At 45.9% G+C, this 12,960-nt stretch overlaps 1 long non-coding RNA gene and 1 pseudogene across 1 annotated transcript; both read right to left on the reverse strand.

Moving 5' to 3' along the window:
* The window catches only part of LOC119564154, a 28,775-nt pseudogene extending 19,698 nt beyond the window's left edge, over positions 1-9,077 (reverse strand).
* LOC119564157 lies at positions 4,344-7,183 on the reverse strand. Its single transcript, XR_005223017.2, has 3 exons — positions 7,148-7,183; positions 5,957-6,048; positions 4,344-4,675 (listed from the first exon to the last, which is right to left on the reverse strand). It is a non-coding gene; the product is annotated as an uncharacterized LOC119564157 (long non-coding RNA).
* Positions 9,078-12,960: the final 3,883 nt, after the last annotated feature.

Here is a 12,960-nt window from a genome sequence, read left to right on the forward strand (position 1 = left end):
GTAATAACATACTGGTATAGCACGAGGAATGCACCAAGCAGGGATAGGTGGTAGATAAGACAAGGGTTTGTTTATTGGCTAAGGTTTCCGATGCACGAGGGCAACATGCTTTGCTAAAAGGTATATAACCTTTGTATAATTTGCATTCAGGGTCCTCTCCTGGCTAGCAGGGGGGCACCACGCTCGAGCGTAATAAACTTAGTGTCTTTTGGGAACTCTGCAGTTGTGGACTTTATTTCTGTGCCTCAGCCTAGATTCGAACTGTGCGTGACCTATCAGGTATAATTTGCAGCATTGGTGTGCGTGTCCTATCAGGTATAATTCGCTGCACTTGTGTGCGTGTCCTACAAGGTGTAATTCGTAGCACTTGTGTGCGTGTCCTACCAGGTGTAATTCGTAGCACTTGCGTGCGTGTCCTACCAGGTGTAATTCGTAGCACTTGTGTGCGTGTCCTACCAGGTATAATTCGCAGCAGTTGTGCGCGTGTCCTACAAGGTGTAATTCGTAACAGAATAAGCCCACGGATGAGCTATTCGATAGTGGTAAAGCTGGTATAAGTGTTGAATCTGGCCCTCAGTGTGCTCTACACATTCATTTTTCCATCATTTTAATTACTGCATTTTTGAAATTTTTGCTCTAAATTGGCCCTTAATGTTCAGATTTTAATGCTAATTAAAACAAATGTACAAGGCCCAGCTCTCAGGATATGGCACTCTCATTTTATGACACACCATGGGTGATGTGTAAGAGTGCAGCAGGCGAAGGTGCCATAGGACCATCTTCCTAGGGGTACAGCCTACGTCGTGTCTTCTATACCATCCCTCCTTCCTTGCTGCCACTGTAAAGGGGCATGGCCGGGGTGTACTGAGGCCCTACTGATCTCCAGTTGTCATACTGGCCCGTGGTTAGTTGGTGTATTAGTCTGCTCTAAATGACGTGAGGAGACAAGAACGCCTCAGTCAGCCCAGGTTTGGGAGAGCACAAAGACTAGCTTTCTGTCCCCCAATTTTGAACTGTGCTGTGCTCTCCTCAGTCATAGCTGAGGACCCGGGCCACGGAGACCATTTCAAACCCCACAGTATTTCTAAGTGATCAGTATGGAAAATAAACTCTCAGAATTCATGCTAGGCTAGGGACTGTAGCAATCAGGGAAGTGGGGATGGGATACAGAGCCTGTCATCCTAGGTCAGTGCTTCCAATCCTGCTTCTCAGACCATTGCTCAGTGGCTATGGGGAGATGAGTGAGTGGCCTCAGTCAAAGTGCTAATAGGCTAGTTATCCACATCACCTAAACAGCTTCACAACCAGCAGGAACTTTGTTGGCATTGTCAGTAGAGAGGACAAGGACTGAGCAAGGCCCATGGAGACTTAATTACCCTCTTGTGCAAATAGCAGGTTCAGATCCAGGCTGAGACATCCAGTATTAACAGGGAAAGGACAGTGATGAGTTTCCATCGATGCCTCTTGTGAAGCCCTGCTCTGTGGAGAATAGCAGACCCCTCAGTTTCCAGAATATGATGTAACTGGAATATGCTTTACGCAAAAGGGCTCTTGTAAGGTATCATTACAAAGCTTATAGTCTGCTAAGTGTGTTCATCCTATTTGTTTGCATGTATTATTTCAATGTCTGGAGTTAGGAGAATAAGATATAAACTTGTATTACTGGTGTAAATGTATTAAGTGGAAGCCATTAAGGGTGCTTCCCAATCAAGGACCTGTAAATGGCTCTGTTTACTTGCAAACCTTCTTGGGTATCTGTGGGCCAGCCCTGGAAGAATGGAGGCTGGGCTCTCACAGGACATGTGAACATGTCTCCTGATACTGGGATCTATCTTAAACCTGGTGCTTTTCCGTTTAGAAGGAGGGGTAGGGACCCAGAGAGACAAAAGATTCCCGCCTTGAGCCAAAGTTATAAAAAGGGGGTGGAACAGAACAAAGGGGGTTCCAGTCATGAGAAAGCCTCTGTTTTCCACCTAAGATGTCTGCTGGAACTAACAAGGACGGTACTGGGGAAAGGATTGGGCCCAGACTAGGAAGGAGTCTAGTCAGTGAAAGAAGCTTATTGGAACATCTCTGAGGTTGACATATTACCTGTAATCAGTTTCTTAATGCATTAGACTTAGACGTGCATGTTTTTGCTTTATTTTCCTTGGTAACTTACTTTGTTCTGTCTGTTAGTACTTAGAACCACTTAAATCCTACTTTGTATACTTAATAAAATCACTTTTGTTTATGAATTAACCCAGAGTAAGTGATTAATACCTGGGGGAGCAAACAGCTCTGCATAGCTCTCGATCAGTGTTATAGAGGGTGGACAATTTATGAGTTTACCCTGTATAAGCTTTATACAGAGTAAAACGGAGCTGGCTGTCTGGGTGCTGGAGATAGGTTACCTGCTGAGCAGTTTTCACTGAAAGCCTGCCAGTTTGGGGGTGTGGTCCAGACCCTGGCTGTGTGTTGCAGCAGGCTAACACGTCTGGCTCAACAAGGCAGGGTCCTGGAAGTCCCAAGCTGGCAGGGAAAATGGGCTCAGAGGTAATTTCAGCACATCAGGTGACAGTTCCAAGGGGGTCTCTGTGATTGAACCCATCACAGTGGCATAGTCGAGTAGGATCTGTGCACAGCTGATTGCTTTGAGACACTGGTAGTGATTTTAAGTGAGTTTTAAGTGTGCTGACTGGACAGCAGACAAAGTGGTTAGTGGTTTGTTATTTTCTGTTTGCTTATTTTGGGAATGGGAAGTAGGAACAGAAAAACAGGAAAATGAGTGAAAGCAGAGAAGCGATTGCAAAGTTGGAGCTTCTTAGGCTGCAAGGTGCAGAAAAGGAGAGGGGGCTCAGAGGTACTTTCAGCACATCAGGTGACAATCCCAAGGGGATCTCTGTGACCAAACCCATCACAACAACATCCTGTAAAGCAGGGGTCGGCGACCTTCGGCACACCGCCCATCAGGGTAATCCACTGGCGGGCCGTGAGACATTTTGTTTGTTTGTTGACCGTCCGCAGGCACAGCCCCCTGCAGCTCCCAGTGGCCGCAGTTCGCTGTTCCCGGCCAATGGGAGCTGCGGGAAGCGGCGGCCAGCACGTCCCTGCAGCCCGCACCACTTCCCGCAGCTCCCATTGGCCAGGAACGGCAAAGCAACCGAGCAACAGAGATTGGGACAATGGAAGCAAGAACACCAGCATGAGGAGAAGCACCTTGTTGACTGTGAGCAAGAGAGCGGGATAGGCACAATCTGGCCCCACCAGTACCTTTAAATTAGGGATCGTGTTTCTCAAACCTCTAGAAACGTTAGTCTACACAGAAAGCAAACTCTAATAGAAGTGATGTGTGACGTTCTCCTTAGCTAGCCCAGAACTGTTAGCCACTCTGTCACCTCTCTGCCATAGCCAGAGAGAGCTTTGCTGGAGCTTAAACTTGTGTCCTGCCTCACCTGTCTGTCTGCCTTACTAGCCAACTCCTTGAGAATCTGCCAGTCTAAACCTGGCTTTGCAGAGAACATTCAGGGAACCCCAATTCCTGAGTTCCCCAGTGACATGTCTTGGTAGTGTCCGGTCCCCCTCACTGGACAATCACAGAAGTCCGCTGCCACCCGAGAGACACAGCAGCTTGTTGGCTCAACTGAGGATCCACACCTCACTTTAATATAACAGCACTAAGATGCATTTATAATAAAACATGAATAAGTTTATTAATAAAGAACAGAGATTTAAGTGATCTTAAGCAGAGATAATAGGAGCAGAAGATGGTTACAAATAAAACAAAAGAAAACACACTTTCTAGTTTCTACAGTTTAACAGATTATAATCCTGGTCTGAGGCACTTTCTCACCTCCAGTCAGTTCTCAGCCTCTTCAACCCACATGGCTGATGGACCCACTTTCCACAGCTTTCAAGAACACTGGCCTCTTTTGCCCCTTAAGGGGTGGATAGCTAAGGGGTCCTCTCCTTTTCTTTTTATAGAGCCAGCACCCAGCCTGTCTCTCTCATATCCTGGGACTGACATGGCTACAACTACACTGCATACTTCTTTTTATAGTCCTGTGCAATGTTCCCTCTAATTTTTTCCATCCAGGTGTGGAATGAATTTTGTTCTGTGCACCAGTATCGAGGTAATGTGTGGATGTGCGCCACCAGTAGGAACAAAAAACCTAGACATAATATATATTTTTTAAAAGTTACCATAGGGCTAATTACTCCAGCCAGGACATCTTAGGCATTTTAGAACTCACGACTGAAAGAATTAAATTTAAGCCTAAGAGAGAAATAAAAATTATGAAAGGCACAGACCAGTCAAAAAACTCAAACAACAGCACTTTGAAAGACTAAAATTACAGAGAACATGTGTGCATTGCAGGAAATATCAAGAAGTAACAACAACAACAACAACGTAAGTATGTGTTGGGAGGTGAGTGTAAGAGAGAGAAACACATAGGGTGTGTGTGTGTGTAACTGTGTGAAAGAGACACACGCGCTGCCCCTTTAAGTAGATGGCACGGACAAGTCTGAAGCCGCTTGTTCGGACACAGCAGCAGCCGCCGCCAGCAAGCTCTGTCCCAGGTCCCACTCCTGAGCCCTGCAGAGATGAGGTACAACGGGGACGGACACCCTGACATCAGAGCCCCCTCATCCGCCCGGCTTCTTTCTCTAGGACAAACTTGTTTATCAGCTGCCTCTGCAACATATTTTAAGACTCTATTACAACACATACATAGATAACTCTCTATACCCAACCCATACACACCTCACACAATGCTATCCATGACCAGCGGGTCACCAGTTTTTATAGGATACCTTACAAAACACTGTTTGGCTAAATATTTGGACATCACTGAGTTGAGTGTGCCCTTTGCCAGTTAGCACACAGCGGGTCTTATCTCCCCTCTTACAGGGCTGCAGGAGGGTCAGCCATTGGCACAATTTCCATGTCATATTCTTGGAGCCTCATGTTCCACCGCAGCAGTTTGGAATTAGTGTCTTTGGGTCTATGTACCCAAATTAATGGAGAGTGGCCAGTTAAAGCCCTGAACTCTCTGTTAAAGAGAGATGACCTTAATTGTCCGATTGCCTACTCAACAGCATAGCATCCTTTTCCTATGACAGAGTAATTCTGTTCAGTGGGAGTCAGGGTTTTGCTCAAGAAAGCAAGGGGATGCTTTTGTAACTTTCCCCTGATTGCACTGCTACTGCACCTAAACCAATGTCGGACACACCAGTTCAAACATTTCATGAAAATCAAGACTGGCCAGAACAGGCTTTTCCGACAGAATTTTCGTTTACCTTGTCAAAACCCTGTGGGCAAACCTTTGCCCACACGACTGTGTTTGGTTTTCTCTTCTTGCACAAGCCTGTGATAGCAGACACAATGTCACTGAACCCCTGCACAAACTGGCAGTAACAAATAACCAAGCCTATGGAAGGCTGGAACTCCGTTTTGGTCTGGGATATAAGCCAGTTAAAAACGGCTTGCACTTTCAAGGGGTCAGGAAAGATTTCCCTGCTCTCAACCCAGTGTCCCAAATAAGGAACCTTGGCTGCTCCAATTTCATATTTACAATACTACCACAGCCCTGTGTTTGGGCAATACATTTCCCAAGTGATTCTTGTGCTCTGACCAAGAACTGCTCAATATCGCAAGAGGGTTGATATAAGCTCATCCAAAGTCCTTTGATTGGCAAGCCTCTGAGAAGTGGCTCCTGCATTAATTAACCCAAGCGGTAACATTTTGAATTCATAAAGTCCCAGATCTGCAGATTTCTTCTGCATCGTTTATCTCTCACCTTTCTTTCTTTCTTTCTTTTTATAAATAAACCTTTCGATTTTAGATACTAAAGGATCGGCATCGGCATGATTTTGGGGTGAAATCTGAGTTATATAGTGACCTGGGAGTGTGGCTGGTCCTTTGGGCTCAGAAGAACCTTTTATTTAATGAGAGTGTTTGTAAAGAACCACTCACCTTTCTTCCTTTACAGCTTCTAACCCATTCAGCATGGCCACATTTTTCCATCCAACCTGAAGAGAGAAGATCTTCCCAGACTTCTCACGGGGCTGTCAAGTAAAAGGGCAAAGAGATAAAAAAAGAAAAACAGGATTAAAGAGAAAAACCAACTACACAGGCTGTACCTTAACATGAGAGACACTGTAGCATAGTCTGTGGCAGGCAGAGGGCACAGGGGCTTTGACTGCAGAGTGCTTAATCCCTGTAAGGCTGTCGACCCAAGAGGGAATATGCCCAAACCTGCTAGGAGGGATCCACGTTTTCAGATCATGCCGTGCAGATTTGGGTGGGAAGCCAATCAGTGTCCCTCTCCCTGGCCATCTTAATTTCCCAATCGCTCTTTGTCCATAAAGAACATTGCTGGCTTTCAAAGTCCTGTCTCGCTGCACCAATACTCAGCTGTCCATTAGCGTTGGTCAAAACTCAATTTCCAGTTAGCGGGAAATGTTGATGTTTTGAAACATGTTGATGTTTTGAAATGTTTCCAGCATGAAAATGAATTTCCCAGACATTGACATTTCCAACAAAGTTCTGTTTTGGAAAGTTTTTGTTTCAAAATGTCATTTTGAAATCTGGACGTTTGGATTCTAATGCTGTTTTGTTACATGGGGCTTTTTTATTTGTATAGGATTACATTTTATCCGTAACATGTCAGTGGTAATAGCGCTCGGAATAGTACTGCTACTGATGTGTTACGAAATAATATAAAAATAATTAGAAATGAAGAACTCGGAAACAAACATTTTCCAAAGTCAACACATTTTCCCTTCAAAAGGCCACCCCCAGGGAATAGTCATCAAAACCAGCATTTCTGGTCTAAAAAACGGTTCAATGAAGACATTCCCACCAGCTCTACTGTACAGCTGTGTATGGGACTGTGACGGGTGGCGGTCGGTCTTCCGAGCCCCTAGGGGCGATGGAGAGCAATGGTCTCCGTGGCAGGCCTCGGCCCCACCTCCCGGGCTTTGGGGAATTAGCGGGGAGGTGCGCCGGCCCGAGTCAGTAGCGCGCCCCTCGGGCAGGGGGGCGCCAGGGCCCTGACAGTGGCGGGAGGCGAAGGTCCCGCCGCTGGGTCAGCGGGGCAATCCGCACCCGCTGACCAAACACACCCACCCCACGGTGTAGTTGGGCCGCTGGGCTACTTCCTACCCGGTCTCTCTCAGGCGGGTCGCTCCGGTCCCTCCATCTCCTCCGGGTAATCCGCTGCGGGCAGCTCCGGTTCCTCCGGGTATTCAGCGGCCGGTAGCCCTGGTTGCCACAGGCCTTCCCCCCGGTCAGGTTCCTCCTTGCCCAGGGCTTCGCCTGGGTCAGCAGCAGGATCGCGAGGGAGCAGCCAGCAGCCCGTGTCTGTCTCCCTCCCTGGTGCTCTCCTCACTGGGCAGAGGGCCCCGCCCTTTGTACTTCCTGTCCCACCCTTCCCCTCCGGGGATTGGCGGAAGCTTGGCCTGGCCCCGCCCACTCAGGCTCAGAGGGTGGCGCTTTACCCTCTGGTTCGGAAGGGAGCCACCCTGGCTCCCTACAGGGACCCATTGTTAAAGTGATGTAATTCTCCAGTTTACACACACCCCTTGGGAGGGTGCGTCCAAGTCCTAGTTTAAGGACCCAAATGAGGAATAAGGCACTTACATTGCTGCTTTCTCAACCATTAGAGTAGTGTGAACTAGTGTCAATGCTTTCTTTATGTTAACATTTACTTTAACAAGTATAGTGAACGATGCAAACTGGTTTACAGTTTTCATATACATATGGTTCCATAATGTATTACTGATCAACAATTAACCAACCACCTACAGTGAGACGGGCATGTCACAAGTTCACATGATGAAAATTAGGGATGGTTTTTGCTTTGCTTTTATTCTGTTTAGCTTTTCTCCTTTTATAGATTGAAATCTTCCTGCAATGCAGTAAATAATAAGTGCAGTTCAGCTGCCACACAAGAACTGGAAACCGATCTGGCATGGCTGCTATTCACCAACCCTCTCTGCCAGTCAGTGAAAGGCATCTGTCCCTCTGGCACTTACCTCTGTTAAGGCAAGGCGAGGACATTGGAAAATTGATCTGCAGCAAGTTCCCAATGAAAGGGAAGGAGACAGGACCCGGGGGGTAGTTGTTCCATCTCTTTCTGCGCTTCATGTGATCGAAAAGCAGGATAAAGACAGCACAAGAGAGGCCAAGTGTTGTGAAGCTGTTCCAGAAGGATGGGAGCTGGGACCCGAGCCAGGAGAGCAGTTCCATTGTGTCTCTCCTCCCTCACTCTGTCCCCCAATACGTTTTTCCCTTTCCCCTCCAACACTTTCCCTATTCCTGTTTCACCTTCTCCCAGTCTGTCTTTCTGTTTCTTTCTCCTGCTTTCTCTCTCTCACTCTCCCCATCCCTCTCTTCCTTTCCCTCCGTTTTTATCTATTTTGCTAGTTATTCTATTCTAGTCACGCCCTCTCTTCTAAGAATGAAGGGCCATAAGCCTACACAGGACTTTACAAATAGCAAAGTGCTGGGCTGTGTAGTTATTGTTTCTCTTCAGCTCCTCCCCAGACCTCGTAGGAGTGGTGATGAAGGTGTGCCTGTCCCCACTTTACGCAAGCCATAATTTTACACAAAATCTGTAGGAGGAGTCACAGCTGGGGGCCGATCTTGTGATAGTTGGAGTCAAAAAATGTACCGGTGAGGACTCTTGATTCCCTCCCACTCTCTCCACCGCTCCACTTCAGCAACAGAATTAGCTAAAAAGGAAGAGGTTTGATTGGGTTTGTTACCTCTGACAGCACTATCTCGGGTTGTTGTTTTTAATATATGGCTGCTCATCCCTGTGGTAGCTAACCATCACAGTGGCACTACTTAAGAAGGATCTGAGTTATCCATGACTGGAATTACAACAATTGAACATCAATCATTAATAACATAACTTAATTACAACCTAACTTTTTCAAAATCATTTATGCACATGTTTTCTAGGAGGTTTAACTACATAGAAATGTGTGTCTTACTCTGTTATTACGATCGTTCAGTCAAAGTAAAGGTGAACCAAAGTGCTGCATTCCTTAAAAGCTCACTTTTGATTGATTTTAACATTAACTAATTAATGATTTGACTTGTAAATCCTCAGAGAAGTCAGTCAGTACGGTCAGCCCTGTGGCCTGAAGCTTAGGAAAGAAGGAAGGTAACAGTGTCAGCTCTCTGCTGGAGAGCAAGAGGAGTGGACTGAGCAAAGCAGCACCACATTTACATGTGAACTTCAGATAGTTTGGGGACATAGGGGTATAACTTGGCTGAGTTTTGAACTTGCGGCCCATATTTGGGAGATTACTCTGGTGGGAACGATCTGGGCAAAGCCTGAACAATGACTGAGTACAGGGTCACCCAGAAGAAGACTGATGTTTGCCACGGTCAGGCAAGAGCCCTTGGACAGAAGGAGGCCAAGTTCCAGAAAAAAGAGAGATTGTCCGTTCTTGGTTAATTGCTGGGACTGCTTTCGTAGGGGGTAAGAACTCTAAGGGGGCTCTTAGATCACTGATTCCCCTGGTACCATAACAAAACAAAAAATAAAATCTGAGCGGAAAGCTACAGTTGCCTGATATGGGCAGAGCTCAGCAGTGGTTCTAGTCATAGAGCAAGTGGAGGACAGAACCCCTCTGCAGTTCTGGTCACCTGGCCAGCAGTGAGTGGAGCAAAGTGGCAACTGGTTTCACCTACAGCTTGCAGGCAGACTGAGAGCTGCTGTGGGGACTATGGTGGAAGCAGAGGAGTCTACAGCATCCGTCTACACTGGCCTAAAGACTTTGGTGAGGTCTCTCTGTCCTAGCTACTGAAACTGTTATAGCAGGAGGTGGTAGAGCAAGCAGGTATGGATTTGCCTATCAAAGGCGCCTAGATTGGATATAGGGGCCCAGATTACTGAGTGGGGACCCGAGCCAAAATTAAGCAAATTGTAGCAAATCATCTAGAAAGAAGGCGCTGGCCCTTGCTGCTGCCGATGCCATTGGCCGAAGGGTTACAGTACTCAGTGCCCTAAATTTGGCGAAGGTACATTGTATTCCTCGTACATAGCAAAGAGGTTTAGCTTTAAACTTTAAAGTTCTGCTTTAAGCAAAAAACTCAATTCATTCTTAACTATGAAGTTACAGTCTGGGAATCTTGGACCTACTGAAGTCAAGGTCAACCCCCAACTGATTTCGTAGGTCAGGGTTTTACTGCAAGTCTCCATAACAAACATAAGAGCTTCCACATGACTGCTCCGGTGAGCCTGCATTTTGTGAACTCATGGAGCACCAAACCTGAGCCGTCCTTTGTAGGTGATACATCTGAGGAATTGTCACACATTGAAGTGTCATTAGAGGAGGATTTGGAATTAATTGATAAACTGAACAGTAACAAGTCACTGGGACCAGGTGGCATTCACCCAAGAGTTCTGAAAGAACTCAAATGTGAAATTGCAGAACTATTAACTATGGTTTGTAAACGGTCCTTTAAATCAGCTTCTGTACCCAATGACTGGAAGATAACTACTGTAACACCAATATTTAAAAAGGGCTCTAGAGGTGATCCCGGCAATTACAGACTGGTAAGTCTAACGTCAGTACCGGGCAAATTAGTTGAAATAATAGTAAAGAATAAAATTGTCAGACACATAGAAGAACATAAATTCTTGGGCAAAAGTCAACATGGTTTCTGTAAAGGGAAATCATGTCTTACTAATCTATTAAAGTTCTTCGAAGGTGTCAACAAACATGTGGACATCGAGGATCCAGTGGACATTGTGTACTTAGATTTCCAGAAAGCCTTTGACAAGGTCCTTCACCAAGGGCTCTTACGTAAATTAAGTTGTCATGGGATAAGAGGGAAGATCCTTTCATGGCTTGAGAACTGCTTAAAAGACAGGGAACAAAGGGTAGGAATAATTGGTAAATGTTCAGAATGGAGAGGGGTAACTAGTGGTGTTCCCCAAGGGTCAGCCTTAGGACCCATCCTATTCAACGTATTCATAAATGATCTGGAGAAAGGGATAAACAATGAGGTGGCAAAGTTTGCAGATGATACTAAACTGCTCAAGATAGTTAAGACCAAAGCAGACTGTGAAGAACTTCAAAAAGATCTCACAAAACTAAGTGATCGGGCAACAAAATGGCAAATGAAATTTAATGTGGATAAAGGTAAAGTAATAAACATTGGAAAAGATAACCCTAACTATACATACAATATGATGGGGGCTAATTTAGCTACAACTAATCAGGAAAGAGATCTTGGAGTCATCGTGGATAGTTCTCTGAAGAGGTCCACGCAGTGTGCAGCGGCAGTCAAAAGAGCAAACAGGATGTTAGGAATCATTAAAAAAGGGAGAGAGACTAAGACGGAGAATATCTTATTGCCCTTATATAAATCCATGGTACACCCACATCTTGAATACTGCACACAGATGTGGTCTCCTTATCTCAAAAAAGATATACTGGCATTGGAATAGGTTCAGAGAAGGGCAACTAAAATGATTAGGGGTTTGGAACGGGTCCCATATGAGGAGAGATTAAAGAGGCTAGGACTTTTCAGCTTGGAAAAGAGGAGACTAAGGGGGGATAGGATAGAGGTATATAAAATCATGAGTGGTGTGGAGAGAGTGAATAAGGAAAAGTTATTTACTTGTTCCCATAATATAAGAACTAGGGGCCACCAAATGAAATTAATCGGCAGCAGGTTTAAAACAAATAAAAGGAAGTTCTTCTTCACTCAGTGCAGTGCCAACCTGTGGAACTCCTGGCTTGAGGAGGTTGTGAAGGCTAGCACTATAACAGGGTTTAAAAGAGAACTAGATAAATCCATGGAGGTTAAGTCCATTAATGGCTATTTGCCAGGATGGGTAAGGAATGGTGTCCCTAGCCTCTGTTTGTCAGAGGGTGGAGATGGATGGCAGGAGAGAGATCACTAGATCATTACCTGTTAGGTTCACTCCTCTGGGGCACCTGGGATTGGCCACTGTCGGCAGACAGGATGCTGGGCTGGATGGACCTTTGGTCTGACCCAGTATGGCCGTTCTTATGTTCTTATGAGGCATGACACCATAACCAGAGCTAGCACAGAAGCCAAAACACACAACTACTCAAGGTTATGGAGAAGAGTTTGCCTTTTGGGACCTTGATTGCTCGAATTCTCTTGCAATATCACTGAATACAGGCTGAGGAGAATGTAATGGGCTGGACACACAGCAAAAGCATTGCAGTCAGACTTTAGGTGCATAAGGCACTTCAAGGTGGAAAGATTTATTTGTTTAGTTTATTACTCAGTGTTCCTGGAATGCTAATTGGGCCTTTACACAACAATAAGCAGCACTAGATGTGCACCTACCATCTCCAGGAACGCCGGCTCCATGTGGAGCTTAAGGATGATCGTCATCACTCTTGGGTCCAGACCATGGCCCCAAGCCAAGACTGGTAGGACTGAGTTTTGAGACCCAGAATATCCAGAATTTGCTGCAGAACTTCAGAATGAGACCTCCAGAGTGAGCTATCCCCAATATCTAATCACCACCAAAAGCATGGACATTGGCCCGGGGGAGCTGACTAACCTGGAGAGTTACTGGACTGGGAAGTCCACAGTGGGTGCTGGTGTAATGGAGGTGGGCGTAACTATACAGCGTGCACCCACAGGGATGTGACCAGTGTGGCTGAGATCATAGAAGGCTACAACTGGGCATCCACAATGAACCCATGTGTCCATTCAGCGCTGCCTTTCCTGCATCAGGGCCGGATTTAGGGGCAGGCAACCCAGGCGATCCTAAGATGCAAAGTTATCATCTTATATGACAGGGATAAATCATGCATGTAAATCGTGCATCCAAGTCATGAAATGGGCTAGAAATGCAATAAAAGATAAGGTATTCAAAAGTTTAACAAATGGGGGAGAGGGGCGGGGGGCACCGAAGACTCTCCTTGCCTGGGACGCCATTTGTCTAGGGCTGGCCCTGCCTACAATATTAA

Source organism: Chelonia mydas, chromosome 1 (genome assembly GCF_015237465.2).
Source record: "Chelonia mydas isolate rCheMyd1 chromosome 1, rCheMyd1.pri.v2, whole genome shotgun sequence".
NCBI classification, from domain to species: Eukaryota; Metazoa; Chordata; order Testudines; family Cheloniidae; genus Chelonia; species Chelonia mydas.